General features: G+C 42.6%; 1 protein-coding gene across 1 annotated transcript in view; it reads left to right on the top strand.

Moving 5' to 3' along the window:
* The first annotated feature begins 9,049 nt into the window (after window positions 1-9,049).
* The window catches only part of CPQ (carboxypeptidase Q), a 565,709-nt gene continuing 551,189 nt past the window's right edge, over window positions 9,050-23,569 (top strand). Inside the window, exon 1 of the mRNA XM_052651954.1 lies at window positions 9,050-9,157. The gene's annotated coding sequence lies outside the window, so the exon portion shown is untranslated. The remainder of the gene's footprint in view (window positions 9,158-23,569) is intronic.

Raw genomic sequence — 23,569 nt, 5'->3', positions numbered from 1 at the left:
GTTTTGGTGGTACTGGTAATATTATTTATTGATCTTTGTGCTGATTTATACAGGTATGTTCACATGAAAAGTCACTGAGTTATACACAGGTATTTAGCATTCATAATTATCAGACTCTTTATACTGTTTAGTATAATCTTAATTAAAAGTGGTTGCCTAGAAACAGAGAAATATGATAAAAATCCATTGATTCTATACTGCTTTTAATTATAATGACACTCATTTTCCCTCACTGGATTTACAGTAGACAAGTTAAAGGAATAGATATATGTTTCAGCCTTTCATATTCAGGGAGACCTCTTTTTCACATACCTGGAGAGTAGTTAGAAGTGAGTGATGAAAGGGAATAAGTAACGCTTCTTATTGCTTTCTTTGAAGAATCAACATAACATTAGCTTTTGTTAGCTGACAGATAGCATTCGATTATAACACCTTCTCTAATTGCAATATTCTGATGATGCCAACTTTGACAAAAAACACCATTTTTTTTCATAATGCCAAGTTGATCAGGACCCACCAAAATAAGGACCCACAGTTATTCCTGCAAACCCACGTCAAGGGAAAAAGAAGGTGTAGACCTCTCTTCAGTAGTATGCATATTAGAACTTCCCAATCTGTGTGCCTTGGTGCACTTTGTGTTGGGAATGAATTACATGTGTATGGAGGCCGGATTCTGCTTAACCTTCAAGAGTGGTTAAGCCAGGCCTACAGTGGAAGAAATTACTGGGCTGGTCATTCCTACAATGAGATACCTCGTTCTTCAAATCCATTGTTTACTATAGATATTTTCCCTGTGCAGTAATGTACAAAGGGTTGGAAAGTCAGTAATGAGAAAAATAATAAGAGACTCCTAGCACAGTGAGGCAATGGCAACCCACTCCAGTGCTCTTGCCTGGAAAATCCCATGGACATGGATTTTGAGCCTACATGGCTCCCATGGGGGAGCCTGGTAGGTTACAGTCCCTAGGGTTGCGAAGAGTTGGGCACGACTGAGCAACTTCACTTTCAGTTTTCACTTTCATGCATTGGAGAAGGAAATGGCAACCCACTCCACTGTTCTTGCCTGGAGAATCCCAGGGATGGGGGAGCCCGGTGGGATGCAGAGTTGGACATGACTGATGTGATTTAGCAGCAGCAGCAGCACAGTAAAGAGTTCCACTTATAAACAGAGAATTATTTCTAAATTCTGGTAGTAACTGAGCTTTCTGGATGGGCTAGAGGAGTCTCTAGGGAAGAAAAACAAGGTATAGTGGTTTCCAGAGAAAGCTCTAGAGTTCAAGTACTTGTTTTTGAATGATGGCTCTATCATTAACCAATTGCTTTGAAAAGTACTTGAAAAACAAAATGACACAGCCCTGTGCCTCATTTTCTTCATCTATGATTCATAGAAACCTACTTCAGAGAGTCATATAAAAATTAAATTCCATTAGCTCAGTGCTCAGCATATAGTAAGTGATCAAGAAATATTAGCTATTGCTAACTGACTACCACTGTGTACCATTTATTGAGTACCAGGCTTGAATGCCAGACTTGCAAGGAATTTTTATAAAGTTTATTCAATCTAATCCTCAAAGTAGGTTTATTATTTCCTATTTTATAGATAAGAAAAGTAATGCAGAGAGAGGCTAAACGACTTGTCCATGGCTAACAGCTAACAAATGGCAGAGCCAGACTTTAACTTCTAGGTCACGTAAACTCATGGTCTTTCAATGTTTTTGCTAATATACTCGCTGGGACATTTAAAAAAAATTACTTATATAATTTTCATTATAATTATAATAGTTACAAAGAACACAATTTCCAGCATTGTGAATACTGATATTTCAAAATAAAACTATTATATCACTCTTCGTATCCAATGGCATTTAAATTTCACAGTGATTGGCTACTCACCATAGTCCAAATAAAAATACTTGAAAAAACTTATAATAGTTATTAAATTCACACAGTTCCTTTCCTTCCATGAACTTATTTTTCCATCTCAATCCCCTTATTCCAGGATTTTATCCCCCAGTCTTTATGATTCAAAGTATTTTTTGGCTTCCGTATCTGTCATAATTCTTTACATTAATAAATACACATAAATTTCCTGTGACCATAAGGTCTTGTGTTAAAATTTTTTTCTAAATTGAATTATCATTATATTTACCAGTAGTTCAAAATTCATTAAAACATATTATGAATTCACTAATTATTGAATATGGGCTTCCCTGATGGCTCAGTTGGTAAAGAATCTGCCTGCAACGCAGGTGGCCCTGGTTCAATGCTTTGGTTGGAAAGATCCACTGGAGAAGGGATAGGCTATCTGCTCCAGTATTCTTGTGCTTCCCTTGTGACTCAGCTGGTAAAGAATCTGCCTGCAATGCGGGAGACTTGCGTTCGATCCCTGGGTTGGGAAAATCCCCTGGAGAAGGGAGTCTATCCATTCCAGTATGCTGGCCTGGAGAATTCCATGAACTGTATAGTCCATGGGGTTGCAAAGAGTCGGACACCACTGAGCAACTTTCACTTCACAACTATTGAATATAAATGTAAGATACAGGAATGAGATAGATGGGGGTCATGTAGATCTGTAGAACTCTGATTAAGGACATTATCAAAATGTCCCTTAGCTTGCTCAGGGACATCTCTTCCCTCAGGACAATGCCTTTTTAGGGAGATGAGGGATGTGTGAGAGGAATTCTTTCTTGAGTTTCTGGATCTTAAGCCTCTCCACGCCTGTCTGCCTCTTGGAAAGTCCTTCATCACTGAGATGACTACACATTCCAGTTTATGCCTGTTATTCTGGCGTAAGTATTAACAGAAACCCTGTCACTCTCGTAAGTATCTCCGTTTGGAGGATAATATTGATCGCCCCATCAAGTACCCCTTGTGGTTCCCCAAGTGAACATTATTCAGATTTGAAGACCACTTTTATAAACCAAGGTACCTGAATTTCTTTTCTCCTGTTAAATTGTAAAAATATTCATTGTACACTTATGTTCCATGTACTATATTTGTTACTCTGACATATCTTGTCATCAGTATATACCCCTTTTTCTACGCCTCTTTTTTAACAGATAAGAAAACTGCAAACCCAGAGAGCTTAAATGACCTGTCACAGGTGGTAAGTGACTAAACCAGAACTCATGCCTTGCTCCCTGTTTCTAAACCTGTGCTTATAATCAGGTGTAATCTATGGGTCTCCAGCCTTGTGTTGATTCCCATCCCTCAGGCATGGGGGTCCCACCTTGTTGAAACTTGGGTTGTAGTTTAGGTCTGCCAAACTGCCCTTTTGCCCAAATCTCCACATCAAACACTTCCTACCAGGCTCCCTTTTACAGTTCTCAGCACTTTCTCTTCATCCCTCTCTTGATTCTGTTCACCAGCATCTCTTCTCTAGGTGACCGCACAGTGTCCAATCCATTTAGCAAAGGAATACAGAGCAATCTCTCCAAATGTTAGCATTCTGCTCACCTTCCTAAGCCAATGTGGTGCTTCCCATAAAGATGAAGTTTGAACCTCTTAAGATTTACCAGGCCTTTCTTCTCAAATGTACATGTCAGCCCTACTGAACTTTCTCCTTTTTCTTTTCCAACCTCACCCACTTTGCCTGTATTTGTGCCACACATATACCCATCTCCCAAACCCATCTTCTGTTCACACTTGGGGCTTCCCTGGTGGCTTAGATGGTAAAGAATCTGCCTGCAATGCAGGAGACCTGAGTTCAGTCTCTTGGTGGGGAAGATCCCCTGGAGTAGGGAATGGCAACCCACTCCAGTATTCTTGCCTGGGAAATCCCATGGACAGAGGAGCCTGGTGGGCTATAATTCATGGGGTCACAGAGAGTCAGACCTGACTGAGCAACTAACATTCGTACTTGAGATCTTAGTTAGATCTCCAGGCAGCTTGGTTGGACTTTGTGAGCCACTCTCTGTCCCACTAACTTGGTGTCCTTCCAGTGGTGTGTTGGAGCCAACTGGAACAGTCTCTCAAAGCTGATTATTCACATCATTTCCCAAGTTCAGCATTGCATGACATCACGTTGGCATCTTGAAACTGGTGACAGTGGAAGTGGTGCAAATCAGGGTCTTTTTTTTTTTCAACATTTTCAACATTTTTAGTCAACATTTATCAGAACAACACTGTGCCCCTCCTGTATTTTCATAATGCTTAGAACACCATTTACTTTATATGTCAGATACTGTTCTTATTGATGAGGCTATAAAGGTGGGCAAATAAGATAATCCTTACCATCATGGAGCTGACAATGCTGAAAGGGGGAGATTGACCTTAGTCAGATATCCACATAAATTAAATTAAAAATAATAATTATGTTAAGACTGAAAAATGCTTTAAAAATCTACAATAGGTGAGGCTTCCCTGGTGGTCCAGTGGTTAAGAATCCGCCTCCCAATGCAGGGGACATGAGTTCTATTGTTGGTTGGGGAACTAAGATCCCACATGCCTTGGGGCAACTAAGCCTGCATGTGACCAGAGAGTCCATGTGTCACAACAAGAGAGAAGCCCGTGCGCTGCAATGAAGACCTGGCACAGCCAAAACATAAATAAGTAAAATAAAATGGAAAGAACATACATGAAAACAAAATCTGTAATAGGATATTTGACCTAGTCTAAGAAGGTTTTCCTGAGCTAAAATCAGATGAAGCATAAGTGTAGGTTTAGGAAGGAGCAAGATGAAGGAGCATTCCAGGTCCAGGAAACAACATGTGCTACGGTTGGAGGGAGCATGACCCTCAGGATCAAGGGAAAGAGGACAAGTGTGGCAAGTGGGAGCTTGGTGGGAGATGCAGCTGCAGAGTTAAGGTTACACAGGGCTTTGCAAGCCTCACCAAAGAGTGTTGTCTTTATCCTAAGAGTGATGGAAAGTCACTGAAGTGTTTTGAGTAGGTAAAGCACATCGATCAAGTAGAAAATCAGCACAGCGTGGCACTTCAGAAATCAACTCTGCAGCCAGGTTGCCTAGCTCGAAAGGCTGACTCTGTGACTTACTAGCAGTTTACTAGTAACTTCTGTGTGCCTCAGTTTCCTCATGAATTGCTGCTGCTGCTGCTGCTAAGTCGCTTCAGTCATGTCCGACTCTTTGTGACCCCGTGATGGCAGCCCACCAGGCTCCCCTGTCCCTGGGATTCTCGAGGCAAGAATACTGGAGTGGGTTGCCATTTCCTTCTCCAATTCATGAAAGTGAAAGGTGAAAGTGAAGTCGCTCAGTCGTGTCCGAATCTTCACGACCCCATGGACCGCAGCCTACCAGGCTCCTCCGTCCATGGGATTTTCCAGGCAAGAGTACTGGAGTGGGGTGCCACTACCTTCTCCGTTCCTCATGGGTTAAATGATGATAAAACCTAATCTGCAGGCTGTTTATCAGGTTGTAAAGCTCTTAGAACAGTACATTCAGTTCAGTTCAGTCGCTCAGTCGTGTCTGACTCTTTGCGACCCCATGAATCGCAGCACGCCGGGCCTTGCTGTCCATCGCCATCTCCCGGAGTTCACTCAGACTCACGTCCATCGAGTCGGTGATGCCATCCAGCCATCTCATCCTCTGTCGTCCCCTTCTCCTCCTGCTCCCAATCCCTCCCAGCATCAGAGTCTTTTCCAATGAGTCAACTCTTCGCATGAGGTGGCCAAAGTACTGGAGTTTCAGCTTCAGCATCATTCCCTCCAAAGAAATCCCAGGGCTGATCTCCTTCAGAATGGACTGGTTGGATCTCCTTGCAGCCCAAGAGACTCTCAAGCGTCTTCTCCAACACCACAGTTCAAAAGCATCAATTCTTCGGCACTCAGCTCATCATAAATGCTAATGAAAATGCTTGTTCAATTAAACAAACAAAAATATCTTTGGTAAGACAACTGAATATTGTGGGAGGGCTGCGGTCTAATAGGGGATGCAGATAAAAACAAATCATTATAAAATAGCATGGAGTAAGCACGAAACATAGTGGTAACACAAAGATGAAGATGAACTTGGTTTCCAGTTATTAGGAGCAGAGTCAAGAGCATAAAGGATGTTCCAGTTGGAGAGAGCAGCACTAAGAGGGGTGGAGATTCACAAATGTCCCTGACTTGGATGCGATGCTTAAAGCTTAAAGCCAGACATCAATAAAAACCAATGAGGGGGATGGGGGTGCAACGGTGGGGGTTGAAATTCCTGGTGGTCCAACAGCTAGCGCTCTAATAGTGGGGCCAGGTTCCATTCCTGGCCAAGGAACTAAGATCCGGCAGGCTGCCTATACACAACAACAATAAAAACATCCCCCTCCCCAAACAACAACGAGGGGAGAGATGTTGTGGTAGAGGGACTAAGGTGTGATTAATTTCAACTCCAAAGCAAATGCAGAGGCTTTATGGAGGAGGGCTCCCATTAAGGTTGACGGCAGAGGCCTGAACAGGTCACAGTGCTAACTTTGCATCTCGCTAGTTTGTGATTTGACGTCTCTAATTCTTAATGTCCTCATCTGTAAAGTGGGAATAATAATAATAACAGTAATAACTCATAGAGTTGTTAAGTCACAGTTCATGCATTAAGGTCTTAGCATAAAGTATCCAATAAATGTGAAGCTATTATTATTATTATTATATTATGAGTTGAAACTTGAGTGAGAAGAACTTCGATTGGCACTAAAGGAATAAAAGGTCTCGAAGTCAGAAAGCATGTGACACATCTGAAGGATAGCAAGTCAAAAGGCACTTTAAGATATGGTCATCAGGGCCAATCTATGAACAGTTTTTACTGGTCCATGATGAGATAAATATAGAAATTGAGAGCAAACACTTAGAAATTGAAAGAATACAAAAATAAATTGACAGTAATTTTATATTTGTATACCTGCATCTGATCCCATCACTTCATGGCAAATAAATGGGGAAACAGTGGAAACAGTGGCTGACTTTATTTTTCTAGGATCCAAAATCACTGCAGATGGTGACTGCAGCCATGAAATTAAAAGACGCTTACTCCTTGGAAGGAAAGTTATGACCAACCTGAACAGCATATTCAAAAGCAGAGACATTACTTTGCCAACAAAGGTCCGTCTAGTCAAGGCTATGGTTTTTCCAGTGGTCATGTATGGATGCGAGAGTTGGACTGTAAAGAAAGCAGAGCGCAGAAGAATTAATGCTTTTGAACTGTGGTGTTGGAGAAGACTCTTGAGAGCCCCTTGGACTGCAAAGAGATCCAACCAGTCCATCCTAAAGCAGATCAGTCCTGGGTGTTCATTGGAAGGACAGACATTGAAGCTGAAACTCCAATACTTTGGCCACCTGATGTGAAGAGCTGACTCACTGGAAAAGACCCTGATGCTGGGAAAGATTGGGGGCAGGAGCAGAAGGGGATGACAGAGGATGGGATGGTTGGATGGGATCACCAACTCAATGGACATGGGTTTGGGTGGACTCTGGGAGTTGGTGATGGACAGGGAGGCCTGGCATGCGGCAGTTCATGGGGTCACAAAGAGTTGGACACAACTGAGTAACTGAACTGAACTGAATTGAAAATATCTGTAATGAAAATTGAGACTTGGAGTTTTTATGGTTTTTTTTTTTTTCACTTTTCTAGCAAGTTTTAGAGAGAAGGCAATGGCACCCCACTCTAGTACTCTTGCCTGGAAAATCCCATGCATGGAGGAGCCTGGTGGGCTGCAGTCCATGGGGTTGCTAAGAGTCAGACACAACTGAGAGACGTTACTTTTACTTTTCACTTTCATGCATTGGAGAAGGAAATGGCAACCCACTCCAGTGTTCTTGCCTGGAGAATCCCAGGGACGGGGGAGCCTGGTTGGCTGCCGTCTATGAGGTTGCACAGAGTTGGACACGACTGAAGTGACTTAGCAGCAGCAGCAGCAGCAAGTTTTAAATTGTATCTTACAAAAGTGACAGTGCATGGCTTATTGGAAATAATAAATAAATAATAAACTATCTTTACCTCAGATAATTTGAGAAAAAGTAATACTGCAGAGCTGGAGATAGCAACATAGAGATGATCCTGGTGGGCCAGGGTCACCTTTGAGGAACTATTTGAATGTCTGAGTTCACACTTTATTCAACGGGCAACGGGGTTACTAAAAGTTTAGACAGATTGTTAACCGAGGGTGAAGTGTATCGAGGTGAATGGACACTGCAAATTTTGTACTTTTTAACGTTCCCAGGGAGCATGTGTTTTTGTTGTTGTTAAAGAGGAGACCTGAACTGCTCCGTGTCTCACAAATATAACTGTTTTTATTTGATAAGAGTGTGGTTATACAAAGGAATTCAAATTTATGAAAACAGAAAACGTTGAAAATACGTGAGCACACATTGTGTGACCAGTGATGCGAGTGGCTCCTTGATACAAAAAGCTACGCCAGGTAATCAGATGAATCTGCTTTCTCCAGCACCCTCATATAATTAACGCATCAACCGAAGAGGCAGGACTCTGCCGGATCTCTCCCAGCTGGGGTCTTCTCGTCCATCTTCATCACCCTCGGCTCTCCAGCAACCCTGCGGGGTAGGATGGGACAATAACGCTCTAATCACCAGGTAGCCGTGGGAGGCGTTGGACAGCTCACCTATCCCAGGGTTTCCAGACTCTGCCCTCATCCAGGTGCTGAGACAGCCAAAACTTCCACATTTTCCTTTCAGCTCCTGAACCCCTTTCTTCGCTACCCGCCCGGCCACTCCTGCAAGCATACGACACCTCGGGTGAGCCCTTTGGCCACCTGAAGTCACATCTCAGGTAGGCCCTTTGGTCACTTGCGCTCTTGAAACCCCCTCGTGGCTCCGAGGTTCAAGGCCGTGGGCACCCGCGAGGCCTGAGAGCGACGTTCTGGCCGAAGGACTCCAAATAAAGACGCCAGACTGCGGGGGCCCAGGACACTGTGGAGCCAGATCCAGAAGGTGAGGTGACAGCCGGTAGCCCGCGGCCCTCAGGTCGCTTGAGTCGCAGCGAGGCCGTGGTCGGGCGTCGTGGAGGCGGCGCTTGGCCCCCCGCCCGCCTGCGGGCGCCCGGAGTCCCCGGCCGCTGCGCCCCGCCTTCTCGCCGCAGAAGCCCCGGCAGCTGCCAGGACCAGGTGGGGGGGCCGCGTCGCGGGTGTGGCCGCCGCCACTTGAAGGCTGGGCTCTGAACCTGGCCCTGAGCACGGCCACCCCCGCCGGCGCCGCCATAGCTCCAGCGGCCGACCAGGTGCGTGCGCCGCCCGCCCGCCCCAGTCAGCCAACGGCTGAGCTGGCTTCCCCGGGAAGGCGAGCCGAGGCGGGTGGCCGACCCCAGAGTGAGGGGAACTTTCCGAGTAGCTCTTTCGTGGGAGCGACGGACAGACGGGGTGGGGAAGCCGCCGGGAGACCGGTCTGGCCTGTGGCTTCCGCAGCAAAGGCCCAGAAATGAGGACATCGAATGAGGGCGCCGGGATGGAGGAGGATGCTGGGCGCAGAGGGCGGGAGCCAGGCATCATGGCTCCTTTTTCCTCTCGTCCTGGGACGCGGGAGGGAGTGCTCCGGCCCCAAGCTGCCACGCTGCTTGCCTTGCCTGCATCTGGAAGCAATTCCTAGTTCTCCCTTTTATCGGGCGCTCCTTTGTGGTTCTTTTCACCTTTTATCTTGTACTTTCATTTTTGGTGTGCAATTCTAGGCTCCACGCCGGCTCTTAAGTTCCACGGGACAGAGCCCCTGTTGGACTTGTCAGGTCCTCAGTGTGGTTGAGACGGTAAAGCGTCTGCCTGCAATGTGGGAGACCCAGCTTCCTGGGTTGGGAAGATCCCCCAGAGAAGGAAATGGCAACCCACTCCAGTACTCTTGCCTGGGAAATCCCATGATGGAGGAGCCTGGTAGGCTGCAGTCCATGGGGTCCCAAAGAATGGGACACGACTGAGCGACTTCACTTTCTTTTTCTTTCAGTAGTACTCAGTGAGGAATTGAGCAAAAAAGTGAGTTTCTATGGAGGAGAACTGGTGAATTAACGTCAGTGAATGAATAAGCCTGAAATAGATCTGAATGAAGGAATACATGAATGGATATAAATACATACAACGTGGAGGCAGTGGAGACAGAGGCTTACAAATCTTTATCTTCTGGTAGTTTTCCAAAGGCTGTATAGATGTTGCACTCATAAACGCAGTCATTCTGATTGTGGCTGTTTAAAAGTTCTATGCTGTATTAATCCGCAGAAGCACCCCTTCATTTTCCATTTTAGGTAGATTTTCCTTTATGCATTGCTTAAAGTGAAGTACGTCTAGGCTGCTTCTTCTGGGTGTTTTGTTTTTTTTTTTGCTTGTATTTTATTTTCTGACTTTGCAGAATCAGTGTCACTATAATTTTTTTTTTTACATATTGTGTACTTTATAATATTTTTTAATGTATTTATGAAAGATAAGTGAATCTGAAGGCAGTACCACGTGACTCTGTTTTTAGTAATTTGTAAAACCAGACATTTCTTTGAATTCAGGATTGTGGAGGATCTTGTTTGCTTTCCCAAGACAGGTGCTGGCTGGTTTGTGGGTGACTGAAGAAGGCTGCCTATAGTTCAAAGAGGAAAAGAGAGACATTTATCTGTGTGCAGATACTGTTGAAGTGACACAGGTGGAGACTTCTTTAATTCAATTGGTCACTGCTTCAGTTCCAGGTTTCCAGGCCTGGGTTTCAGAAAACCTGGATGACTTTAGACTTGTTCCTTTATCTCTTTAGGTCTGTTTCTTAATCTTTGAAATGCAGGAGGTTCGGTAGGGCCCCTTCCTGAGGTAGACTTCCAGGATTCTCTTTTATTAGGTAAAAGGTGAAATTGCAGATGATTTTAGGAAAGCTTAACTCACTTCAACTGCTCTGCTTGGAATTCTGTAGAATATTGGCCTCACTGTCATATCTGCAAATTACAACTCATTCCTCATCTTCACATCTGCTGCAGAAGGACCTGGGAGTTTGAGATGAGAATTATAGACTCTGGGCAGGAGGGGAGAAAGGAGGGCAAAACAGTTTTGTGCATTGCCACAGGCCTCCCGTCCTGGGGTCTAACTTGTTTTCAATACACCCAGCCTGACAATGCCATATATTTTCAGTATATCTGGGGAATCATCACTATTAATTTGCCTGCTTTGAGATTAGTTATCATAGATCACAACATTTTGGAAATGGAAGGACCTTAGAGATTTTTAAAAGGCACTTAAAAAGTCATTTTACATATATATTAAAATATTTCTTGCATGCTACATTTCACAAAGCCCCAAATGTGTTAAGTAAAATAAAATTAACATTACCTACTTCTGTTCTTTCAAGTCTCTTGGGAGAAGAGAAGTCAGATGTGGTGCTTGGTGGAAAAAAAACCACAACTTTTTGTGACTCTGTTCTCAAAGATCCAGTTGTTGGGTCGCATATGATTCCGACATGGAATGTAACAGAAATGATATTTATGGGCCAATGACCACTCACCAAGCACTGTTACATTTAACCTTTTTACTTGTTTTGCCCCATTTCATCCTTGCTGTAAACTTAAGTGCTGCATACCTTGTAATCCCTATTCCACCTTCCAAAAATAGAAACAGTGAAATGGGAAGGTCAGGTATTCAAAACACAAACAGATGGAGGCAGGGTTTCTCCCAGAAATGTAGACAATCCCTGCTAGGAAAATCTGTGTAACATTGGAGAATGTGGTCTCTGTGTGTGTTCCAGGATATATATTAAACTCTTGGGCATTGTGGATAAGGGTATTTAGAATGGGAGCTCAGGAGGGGGATAATTGAGACTGAATTACAGAGAATTGGTATAGCATTTTGAAAATTATTGAGTTCCATTGCTACTCTGGAAGACTCACATTTTTACATAGGTGCACATACATCCTAATGTTAAATGTGCTCATATTTAATAATCCAGGGAGTATAAAAAGGATCAATCACATCAAGAGATATATGGATGAGTGGCACCTATGGACATCAAACTGAGTACAGTGTTGTTTCTTGGGCTAGTTTTCTGATCCTTGATAAGTTGCTACCTCCCAACCTCCTTCTTTATAAGAGTGACAACTCCTAATGCAAAATACAATGCCTACCTTGCTGTAATCTAGGGGCAGGAATGCAGGATGAGTTTCCAAAACTCTTATAATTAATTGACAAGAGCAAAAGAGGGAAAGAGAGGCCCATAAAGTAAGTGGTAAATTATTTTGTTTCTTCGTCAGTCGAGTTTCCTAGAAGGCAGAGACCAGTTGCAGCTGCTTGAAAAACTAAGAGTGATGCCAGTTTGATTTAGCTCAGGAGGCTGAAACTTTCTGCCCTGAAGGCTGGTGTGATGGAATAGACCTTCCCATTGCTCACAATATTATGAAAAAAACATTAAAGCAACAATTTTTATTACTTGCCCTGGAGCTAGAGCTTTAAAATGTACTTTCTTCTCCCCCTGCCCTCCCTAAACCACTTAGGTTTTTTAAAACAAACAACCCATTTATGTGTTTGCTACATTAGATTATTAGTCCTTTCCTTTATTTTTGGGCTCTGTTTCTTTATTGCAGCTAAGATGAAGGACTGGTGTGCTTCTGTGGAATTTTTCTTTAATTATTATTTTATAACTCTGTGTGTGTTAATTTCAGTAACCGTTTATTGAGTGCGTACTGTGTGCCAGATAAAGATGAATGAGATCCCAAGTTTATGGAGGGAAGCGAGCCATCCACAAATAATTGCAGCACAGGATGATGTGGAAGTAGTGGCCACTCATTCTCCCAGGAGAGAGGTTTGGGCAGAATTTAGGAAGACTTCACAGAGCAGGTGAATTTTGAACTGGATTTTGAAGCCTAAAGGCCAAAAGGAGGGAGAAAAGTGTTCTGAGCACAGAGAACAGGATGGGCAAAGACAAGGAGGCCGTGTGAGCATAGCACTTGCCAGGGAGAGACATGGATTGGGTGGGTCTTGTAAGGCTGGGGCCAGAGAAAGAAGGTCCTTGAATGTCATGTTATTTCAACTTTATTACAGCCTAGAAAATTTTATTTAAGAGTTTTAAAGCTAATTTTTAATAGGAGGAGTGCTATAATTTGACTTTCTCTAGAAAATAACTCCAGCAATAATATTTTGGGGAAACTAGAGAAGGAAAGCTGGGAGGCCAGAGGAAAATGAGGATGCTGGTGCTATAGTCCAAAGGAAATAGGATAAGGGTCTAAACTAGCATAGGTTTGAGAGATTATCAGCAGATAGGCAGAGCAGGATTTAATGACTAGCCGGATATGGGAAGTAAGGTTGACAATAATTCTGAGGTTTCGGTACTGCTTACTTAGGTAGATGCAGATGCCACTAATGAGGGTAATAAACATCAGATGAGGAAGAGGTTTGGGGAGGAAGACAGTGAGTAGAGACAACTCACAGATGTGAGAACATGTAGGAATATCCTTGATGTAGACCCTTGACTAGTGACTATAGTACTGTGACATCATATAGCCAAGACTGGTCAAATTTTATGACAGATCTGCAGTCTAAATAGACAAATCAATTCAATAAATCATGTAAAAAGAAGGAAAAAACACATTAGACTTTACTAATGATGTTTATATTTCAGGTGAGTTTCTTAGAACTCTAATTCTTATGTAAGTTCTACTGAAAAAAAAAAAGATACTCAAACAATCAGGGGTTATTAAAAATTATCAAGACAACCAAACTAGAGTGACACAGAGGGGAGTGGTTGAAATGAACAAAGAAAGATAAGCAAATAGTTGGAGTGTAGCAGAGAGGACAGATTGCTCAAGACACAGGTAGAGGCAGATTTGGAATACAGAGATGACATTTGAGCTGGCTCTTCCAAATAATGTATTTCTTTAGTGGTAAGAGTATCACAAGCTTTGGTTTCTCATCTATTCAACTTGTTCAGTTCAGTTCAGTCACTCAGTCCTGTCCGACTCTTTGTGACCCCATGGACTGCAGCATACCAGGCTTCCCTGTCCTTCACCAACTCCTGGAGCTTGCTCAAACTCATGTCCATTGAGTCGGTGATGTCATCCAGCCATCTCATGCTCTGTTGTCCCCTTCTCCTCCCACATTCAATATTTCTTGTCTTTTCCAAGGAGTCATTCTTTGCACCAAGTGGCCAAAGTATTGGAGTTTCAACTTCAGCATCAATCCTTACAATGAATATTCAGGACTGATTTCCTTTAGGATGGACTGGTTGGATCTCTTTGCAGTCCAAGGGACTCTTCAAGAGTCTTCTCCAACACCACAGTTCAAAAGCATCAATTCTTTGGTGCTCAGCTTTCTTTATAGTCCGACTCTCACATCCATACATGACTACTAGAAAAACCATTGCCTTGACTAGATGGACCTTTGTTGGCAAAGTAATGTCTCTGCTTTTTAATATGTTTTCTAGGTTGGCCATAGCTTTTCTTCCAAGGAGCAAGCGTCTCTTAATTCAGCTTGTTAGGGAGAGACAAACAGGTGATTGTTTAGAGGTACTGTGCAGAGGGTTTGTTCTTATTTTGCAGATAAAGTGTTGGAAGACTTCGAACTAAGAGAAGAAAAACAGAGTAAGATAAAATGAGAAGGGTAATAATTAGGAGGAATTTTCAGAACATTTAATGAATTCTATGAGAAATAGTTGCTAACAAAGAAAAAGTTAGATTGATGTAGTATTCTCTTAGGGTCATGGCATTAGACTTTCTTGGAAAAAAGGATAAATTAGCATAGAACCTTATATATTAGAAAGAATTTTTACATTTGATTGTTACATGAACCCTCAGAAGCATGTGCAGCCAGGCACTATTATCTTTCTTTTATAAACTAAAAATCTTGATGTGAAAGAGGCTGTAGTTTGTCTCAGATCCTATAACTGGCAAGCACTCCAGGCCTTCTGAATTTCAGCCCACTGCTCTATCCATTGTTTTGGAATCTTGCTTGCCTGGGAACCTTGATGTGTTACAGTATGTCCCTTCCACTCCCACCATGTCCATCATGTAAAAATAAGAATAATGCAGATGATATTTGAGGGTCAAGAAAACCAAGATTGGGGAGAGAGGCAGTGATGGAAAGGCTCCTTACCACCAGCTGTGCTACATGCAGTAGAAATGGTCACGAAGTCTCTAGAGAATATCTGGGGAACTCAAACAATACTTAAAATGTAATAGGAGAGTCTACAATGTGAAACAATTTTATGATTAAATCTTGCAAGAGGCAAATAACCCTTTAATTAAGTGGCATGTTAATGGCCACTAGGATCTGGTAAAGGCAAAGATCCTTCCCTAGAGCTCCCAGAAGAAATGCAGTCCTGCCAACACATTGATTTTAGCTGGTAAGTCCAGTGTTGGATTTCTGACCTACAGAACTATAAGCATTTGTTTTGTTTAAGCCACCAAGTTTGGGGGTCATTTGTTACAGCCAGCAATAGAAAACCAGTGCGTTATCCTATAGATTTGCTGTAGGGTTAAGGAATGTAAGCATTTAGGAAAGGCCTTCTCAGTCAATACTAGCTACTGTCATTATTATTTTTTTCACTGGTACTTTCCCTTCTGTTTTTGCCTTTTTGTAATAGCCGTCCTGCGGTTACCCCTGATTGTTGGAAATCACTCCCCTCCTTCCCTGAGACTGTGACCTTAGGAGTTCCTCACTCCCAGGGTAGCCAGTATTCAGCCTCCAGCAATTTGTTAGAATTACCATTCAGGTATTCCTACATTTTATGGGTTCAGTGGCTTCTGCTCCAGATAAGCCAGAGCTGGGCTGTGACTCTCTGGATTTGCCTATCTCTGTAGACTTCAGGATGGTGGTTTGCTTTTTACCCTCACTTCTCTGTTCTAAGGGGAGTGGTTGTCAGTTTGTTCAGTTCTATTTCCTTCTATAAGGACAGGAGTAATGAAAGAAGTGAAAACAGTGCTCTCAGTACCCTATAGCTGTAATGAGCTCCTCTGTTCTTAAGAGAATTCCATCTCTATACTGGATCCCTTTCTGTTCTTTGGTTTTCAACTCAGCTTCATTCCAAAGAATGCTTTCTGGATTTTCTCATAGATTGAGATGCCATTAACCAAAATAGAAAACCCAGAAAGGATTCTGTGATGTGTCTGAAATACAGGGTACAAACAGGCTCAAAACCTGGGGAGATTAACCTTAACTCTTCCCTATTCCTCATCCTCCCAGATTTTAAGTCACCAAATGCTGTTGTGTCTACCTTTGATAGCACCTGAAATTTTCTGTTTTTTAATTGTCCCCATCCTTTCTATCCCCTTCATGGATCACAGCCTTGTAAGGGCAAAGGGGATTAACTCAATGAAGTTATGTGCCATGCCATGCAGGGCTACCCAGGACAGATGGGGTCATAGTGAAGAGTTCTGACAAAACGTGGTCCACTGGAGAAGGAAATGGCAGCCTACTCCAGTATTCTTGCCTGGAGAACCCCATGAACAGTATGAAAAGGCAAAAAGATATGACACTAGAAGATGAGCCCACCAGGTCAGAAGGTGTCCAGTGTGCTGCTGGGGAAGAGCAGAGGGCAATTACTAATAGCTCCAGAAAGAATGAATGGCTGAGCCAAAGCAGAAATGATGGTTAGCTGTGGATGTGTCTGGTAGTGAAAGCAAAGTCCGATGCTCCAAAGAACAACATTGCATAGGAACCTGGAATGTTAGGTCCATTAATTAAGGTCAATTGGATGTAATCAAGCAGGAGATGGCAAGATTGAATATTGACATCTAAGGAATCAGTGAACTAAAATCGACAGAATAGGCAAATTTAATTCAGATGATCATTATATCCACTCTGTGGACAAGAATCCCTTAGAAGAAATGGAGTATCCCTCATAGTCAACAGAAGAATCTGAAAGGCAGTACTTGGGTGCAACCTCAAAAATGACAGAATAATCTCGGTTTGTTTCCAAGGCAAACCATTCAGTATCACAGTAATCCAAGTCTATATCCCAGTCACTGATGCTGAAGAAGCTGGAGTTGACCGGTTCTGTGAAGACCTACAATACCTTCTGGAACTAATACCAAAAAGAAAAGAGTTTCTTGATGCTTTTGAATTGTGGTCCCAGAGAAGACTTTTGAGAGACCCTTATCTTCAAGGAGATAAACCAGTCCATCCTAAAGGAAATCAACCCTGAATATTCATTGGAAGGACTGATGCTGAAGCTGAAGTGTCAATACTTTGGCCACCTGATGCTAAGAACTGACTCATTGGAAAAGACACTGATGTTGGGAAAGATTGAGGGCAGGAGGAGAAGAGGGCAACAGAAGATGAGATGGTTAGATAGCATCATCAATTCAGTGGACATGAATTTGAGCAAATTCTGGGAGATAGTAGATGACAGAGCAATCTGATGTGTTGCAGTTCATGGAGTTGCAAAGATTTGGATGTGACTTTAGCGACTGACCAAGAACAGCAGTCCTTTCCTATCATGGCTCAACTCATATCCTTTATTGTTTCTTGCCTTGGACGGGCAGAGTCTTTAAATCATGCACACTGCTTCAAGAGTTGGATCATAGGCCAGATCATATTATTTTCCTTCTCAGAAGACCTACACTTTGAGAAATTACCTGTGAAATAAAGTAGAAACTCCTAATATGACATTTAAAGTTCTTAAAGATTTGGCATTAAAATATATTTCTCAGTGCATTCCTAGTGCCTTCACTTACTGTATTAGTTCTCTAGGCCTGTCATAACAAAATACCACTGACTGTGTAGCTTAAGCAGTAGAAATTTATTTTCTCATAGTTATAGAAGTTGAAAGTCCAAGATCAACATGTCAACGGGTTTGGTTTCTTCTGAAACTTCTCTCTTTGACTTGCAGATGTTCATCTTCTTGCTGTTTCCTCATATGGTCATTTTTTTTTCTGTTCATGTGCACCTTGGTGTCTCTATATGTTCAAATTTCCTCTTCAATCAGGTTATATTGGCCCACCTCCCCCAGTGCCCTCATTTTAACTTAATTACCTCTTTAAAGTCCCCATCTCTGAATATCATCACATTCTGAGGCACTGGGTTGTAGGACTTAAGCATATGAACTGGGGTGTGACATAGTTCAGCCCATAACACCTGTAAGACCCCTCCGTGTATTACTCTATATGTGTATATTGGATTGCATCATGGGGGCACAGCTTGACGTGGGAAGATTTGAAAGATACTGATTCCTGGGTCCCACCTAACTGTGGGTTCTGAACCGCTCTGTCTGAAATGGGACTGGGAATATGTTTGTTGTAGGCATGTGTATGTTTCAGGTTCCCCCTAGTGCTTTATAATACTGCAGCTTTTTATACCCCAGACTTTTCAAAATAAGTAAGTTCTGGAGAACATGTTATAAATGTTCACATCTTTGCTCACGATTGTTCTTTAACTAGAAAGACCCTTCCTACTATACAGCTGTGAAAATTCATCTATCCTGCAAGGCTGAGCTGAAATATCATCTTCTCTGTTATTACTTCCTTGTTCTCTCCTGTGATAATCCTGCACAACTTTATTATTACAGTTGACCCTTGAACAACTTGGGGATTAGGGGCACCAACCCCATAGCAGTCAGAAATCTGAGAATAACTTTACAGTTAGCCCCACCTATCTGTAGTCCTCAGATTCAACCAACATTTGATCCTGCAGTACTGCGGTATTTATTGAAAAAAATCCAGATGTGAGTGGACACACACTGTTCAAATCCATGTTGTTCAAGGGTCAACTGTACTTTATTGTTAATACTTTAGAATCAGTTTCCTGTTTTTTGTGTGTGTCCTAGTCATTTGCCTTCATCTTTCACCAGCTTCCTAAGGCCTATGCCTAGGATGACCTATTCTTTATTTCTGTATATCTGAAACAGTTGTAGTTGCTCTGAGCACAGTAGGTAACCAGTCACTGTCTGTAGTATGAATCAATGAACTCGTTAATAAATGCTACTAATTTCTTTTTCTTTAAGTGGGTTTTAAAAAACTGGACTATTGTTGCTTTACAATTTGATAAGCTTGTTTGTTTTATCCAGTGCTCTCCACTGGATAAAAAGTCATAAGAAAATTATTAGCTTTACAATGTAAAACTAATGGCAGATTTTACTCTGGAATTGGGTATCCTTAACATGATACAAGAACAATATTCTTCCCACTTAGTGTGTATTTCCCACTTAGAACTTTAAACATGTAAAAATTTTTCCTATAGAAGGTGTTTGATAATAGGAAGAGAATATAGTGAAGGCATCATAACAATTTGTGATAATGACAAATTTTTCTTTTTGCATTGCATTTTCAAGGCAGAGTGTGGATGGTTCAATTCTTACAGATGAATGGATTTCCCAGCATCCACTTGTATATCCTTGTTTATCCTCCCAATCGAGAACTGATTCCTTTTAGGGGGGATATGTTAAGGTGGAAATCTATTAGCTGAGCTAATAATAAGCTGTGCTTTTCTGGGTCAGTGAATAACAGAAACAGTTCTTGAAATAATTACATCAGCTAAGATCCAGTTTCCGAGTAGGGATCAAGAGTCCGGCTTATCCTTTGTCAGTCTTTTCAAAACTACTAAAACTTCTAGAGATGGGGTAATCGCCTCTTAAATAATAGCTCCAAAGCCTTTTCTGAACCAGAGCAGGCAGTAACGGGGATTGGCAGGGGAAGGACTGATGTCTACGCATGAGGGGAAAAATGACTCTGCCTTGAAAAAACAGATGAGCCTTTGGATGTGGAAATTTACAAGACTCAGAGAGCCCTGAAACATCTTTAGAAGCTGAGCCCAGCTGAATAATGGGAGGCTGTGTGCTGGCTTGGCATAGGAGCCTGTCTGGCACAAACTCCACTGTAAACAACTCTTCAAACATTTGCATCTGCGTACATGACATTGGATTCTCAAAATGTCCAATTAAACACTTTTCAATAAAAGAAACGTTTGCTTCCTCAGTTGACCTGGTGTCAGCCGGGCCTGTCTGGTGGGGAAGGAGTTGCAGCTGTTGAATGCCCTTCGTTTCTGGACCCAGTCATGTCCTGGTGGTTAGGACTCAGTGCTTTCATTGCCATGGCCTGGGTTCTATCCCTGATCAGGGAACTAAGATGCACAAGCCGAGTGGTGCAGCCAAAAAAAAAAAGAAAAAAAAGAGTCTTCTTGAAAGCTGTGGAAACTGTGCCAACCTGTGGGCCATGGGATTAGGTTAGGTAACTAGAGGGAAACACTGAGGCAGTGAGTGCTTTTCAAACTCAAGAAAACCTACTTAGTGCTGTAGTTGTTTTGTCCTTTGAGCTTGAAAAATTGTAAAAGTGATAATAGTAGCTGAGAAAGTGAAAAAGGGCAGTGCTGATTTTTAAAAAAATATTATTCTCTTGAGAACTATAAGAGAACTATATATAATTCAGTTTTTCAACATTTCAGCAAATATATGTTGAATAAGTGTTAATGGTGTGTAAGTATGTGTGTCTGTAGTGTATGCATTTCCCTGTCTGTGCTGACAGACATGGAACTGCTCAAATTGTGACTGGTATAGCAATGAAGCTTCTGGACACATGACACAGATGCACAAAGGGAGAGAGGAAGGGAATAAGAGAGAAGAATCAAATTTAGATATTCTTTAGAAAAGTGGGCATGTATAAGGAAGTGAAAAGCAAGTGACCTTGAGTAAATTTTTCAGTGCTATTAGCTCAGTTTCAGAGAAAGCAATGGCACCCCACTCCAGTACTCTTGCCTGGAAAATCCCATGGACGGAGGAGCCTGGTGGGCTGCGGTCCATGGGGTCGCTAAGAGTTGGACATGACTGAGCGACTTCACTTTCACTTTTCACTTTCCTGCATTGGAGAAGGAAATGGCAACTCACTCAGTACTCTTGCATGGAGAATCCCAGGGTCAGCGGAGCCTGGTGGGCTGCCGTCTATGGGATTGCAGAGTCTGACATGACTGAAGTGACTTAGCAGCAGCAGCAGCAACTTCAGTATCCTAGTCTTTAAAATAGGGACTATAATATCAAGAACATCAAAGTTTATTGTCAGAATTAATTAAAATGATCTATATAAACTGCTTACAGGCTTTCCAGGTGGCCCATTGATAAAGAATCCTTCTCCAAATGCAGGAGATGTGGGTTCAGTCCGAGTCAGGAAGATCCCCTGGAGGAGGAAATGGAAACCCACTCCAATATTCTTGGCTGGAATATTCCATAGACAGAGGAGCCTGGTGGTTTATAGTCCATGGGGTTGCAAAGAGTCGGACACATGGAAGCAATTGAGCACGTATGCAAACTGTTCACAGTGGCACTTGCCACATTGTGAATGCTCAGTCAATGTTAGCAAATGATGAAATATTGATAACTTTTTGGACAGAGAAGATTGAAGCATTCCTATATGGTGAAGGGAAGGAGCCAAGAAGAGGGAAAAAACTGGATAGCTGGTGTGTGGCTGTACTACGTTGAGTCCATCTTGTCAGCTCTATTTTAGGTCCACAGTTCTAACCCCTACCCCTCTTTCTGTGAGGCTGAGCTTTAGCTTAATTGACAAGGAATTCACTCAAGCCAGATATGTTCCCCATCAACGTTTACCCATGTCTTCTGGTATGAAAACTGGAAGCCTGCCTTATGCTTACACAGATGGTTACTGGTCATGAGATCCCCGGGGAGGGAAAAAATCCCCCATCCCCACTGGTGTGGTCATGCTTCTCACTCGATAGTTGGATTCTGTTTTTAGCTTTGGCCCCTTTAGATCCCCCATACCCCTTTCCATGGTGCAAAGTGCAACTGCAAACACCTCCAGATCATCCCATCTGCCTGATCCTTCCTGTGTGTAGGTTACCCATAGTAAACTTTGTAATTGCACTTAATGGCATTGCCTGCTTTGTTTTCTGGTCTCAAAGTTCCTGGTCAGTTTGGAGGATATTCTTCAGTGTCTCTGCCTCTCACTAATTGCTACAATATGGATAGAGAATTTGGCTTTGGAAAGGAGGGTGCATAGTTCTTTCACTGAGATGGGAGCTGAGAAGAATTGTGTAGATAAAGGGAGAGAAAAGTTTTGGGTTGAGGATGAAGAAAGCCAAGTCATCTCATGGTCATAATATCATATTCTCAGTTATGTAGAAGAGGAGAGCTTTTGCTGAGCATGAGGGGAGTAGAGGTTGAATCTGGGGCTTAAGGAGAGTGGAAAAACTTTGTAGCAGCTGCTGTGGGGAATTTGATAGGAGTCAGTTGAAGATAAATATAAGGGTTGCTGAGCAATGCAAGGGACCCAGCTGAGATCAGACAGCCTTAGTTCATAGTGGAGATATTTGCCATGGTTAAGAAAATGTTGATGATAATATCATGGAGCACGTGCAATTTTGAAGAATTGGCAGCTTAGATGAAGAGGAAAGGCAAAGGTGTTATAGGTGCTAATGAAAGCATTCTTGGAATCGTTAACCACCAGGTGATGTTGTGAGCCAAGATTAATCTGAAATGGTAAGTTGGGTAGACAGAAATACAGTCAGACTGGAGGCAAGGAGATCCTTGGACTGGAGGCAAGGAGACCTTTGGACTGCAAGGAGATCCAACCAGTCCATTCTGAAGGAGATCAGCCCTGGGATTTCTTTGGAAGGAATGATGCTGAAGCTGAAACTCCAGTACTTTGGTCACCTCATGTGAAGAGTTGACTCATTGGAAAAGACTCTGATGCTGGGAGGGATTAGGGGCAGGAGGAGAAGGGGACGACAGAGGATGAGATGGCTGGATGGCATCACTGACTCGATGGACGTGAGTCTGAGTGAACTCCGGGAGGTGGTGATGGACAGGGAGGCCTGGCATGCTGCAATTCATGGGGTCGCAAAGAGTTGGACACGACTGAGCGACTGAACTGAGAACTGAGGAAGCAAGGAAGTGTCTTAGTTAGCTCCAGCTGCTGTAACAAATTGCCACAGAGAGGGTGGCTTATGCATGGCAGAAATTTACTTCTCACAGTCTGGAGGCTAGAAGTCTGAGATCAAGGTGCCAGAATGGTCAGGTTCTGCTGAGGACCCTCTTCTGGGTTGTAGACTGCCACTTTCTCGTAGTATCCTCACATGGCAAAAATAGAAGGTGCCCCTCTTACAAGGGAACAAATCCCATTCATGAGGACTATATCCTTATGACCTAATTAACTATCAAAGGCCCCACTTGCTGATATTGCCACATTATTATGGTGGTATTATATGCATTTTATGGTGATACATTCAGTCTATTGCAGGAGGCTCTTCACTTAGCTGGCATCAGTCTAGCTGCTACTCTGCCACACATGTGCTGAGTGGTGGGGATACAAGGATGAAGAAAACACAATTCTCTTTAAAAGCTCAAAAGCGTTTATTGAGCTTCCGCTGTATACTGGGCAGATCATACAGAGGACATTGATTTTTCCTTTGAAAAGCTTTAAGACTGGTGACATAATCTAGATAATTTTGATTCAGAATTTTGATTCAGAAATGGTAAACTTCAAAGGAGATAAGCAGAGGGTGCTAGAAAATTGTAGAAGAATACATGTAACACATTCTGTGAGAAGAGGAACCAGGTCAGGAAAAGCACCCGGGAAAAAACTGTGCCTGAGTTGACTCAAAAAGACTGAAGGAGCATGAAGGTGGAGAAAAAGCAGAGTGAGGGAACTGCAGATAAGAAAAGGTTTCAGAGAGAAGGTGATCTTTGAGATGTGTGATGTATGATACTACTGCTAAAGTAGAAAAATAAAAGACCAGAATTACAGTGGTGACATTTT

This window comes from Budorcas taxicolor, chromosome 14, assembly GCF_023091745.1.
Source record: "Budorcas taxicolor isolate Tak-1 chromosome 14, Takin1.1, whole genome shotgun sequence".
Classification (NCBI taxonomy): Eukaryota; Metazoa; Chordata; class Mammalia; order Artiodactyla; family Bovidae; genus Budorcas; species Budorcas taxicolor.
This window is presented reverse-complemented; position numbering and strand designations above follow the sequence as displayed.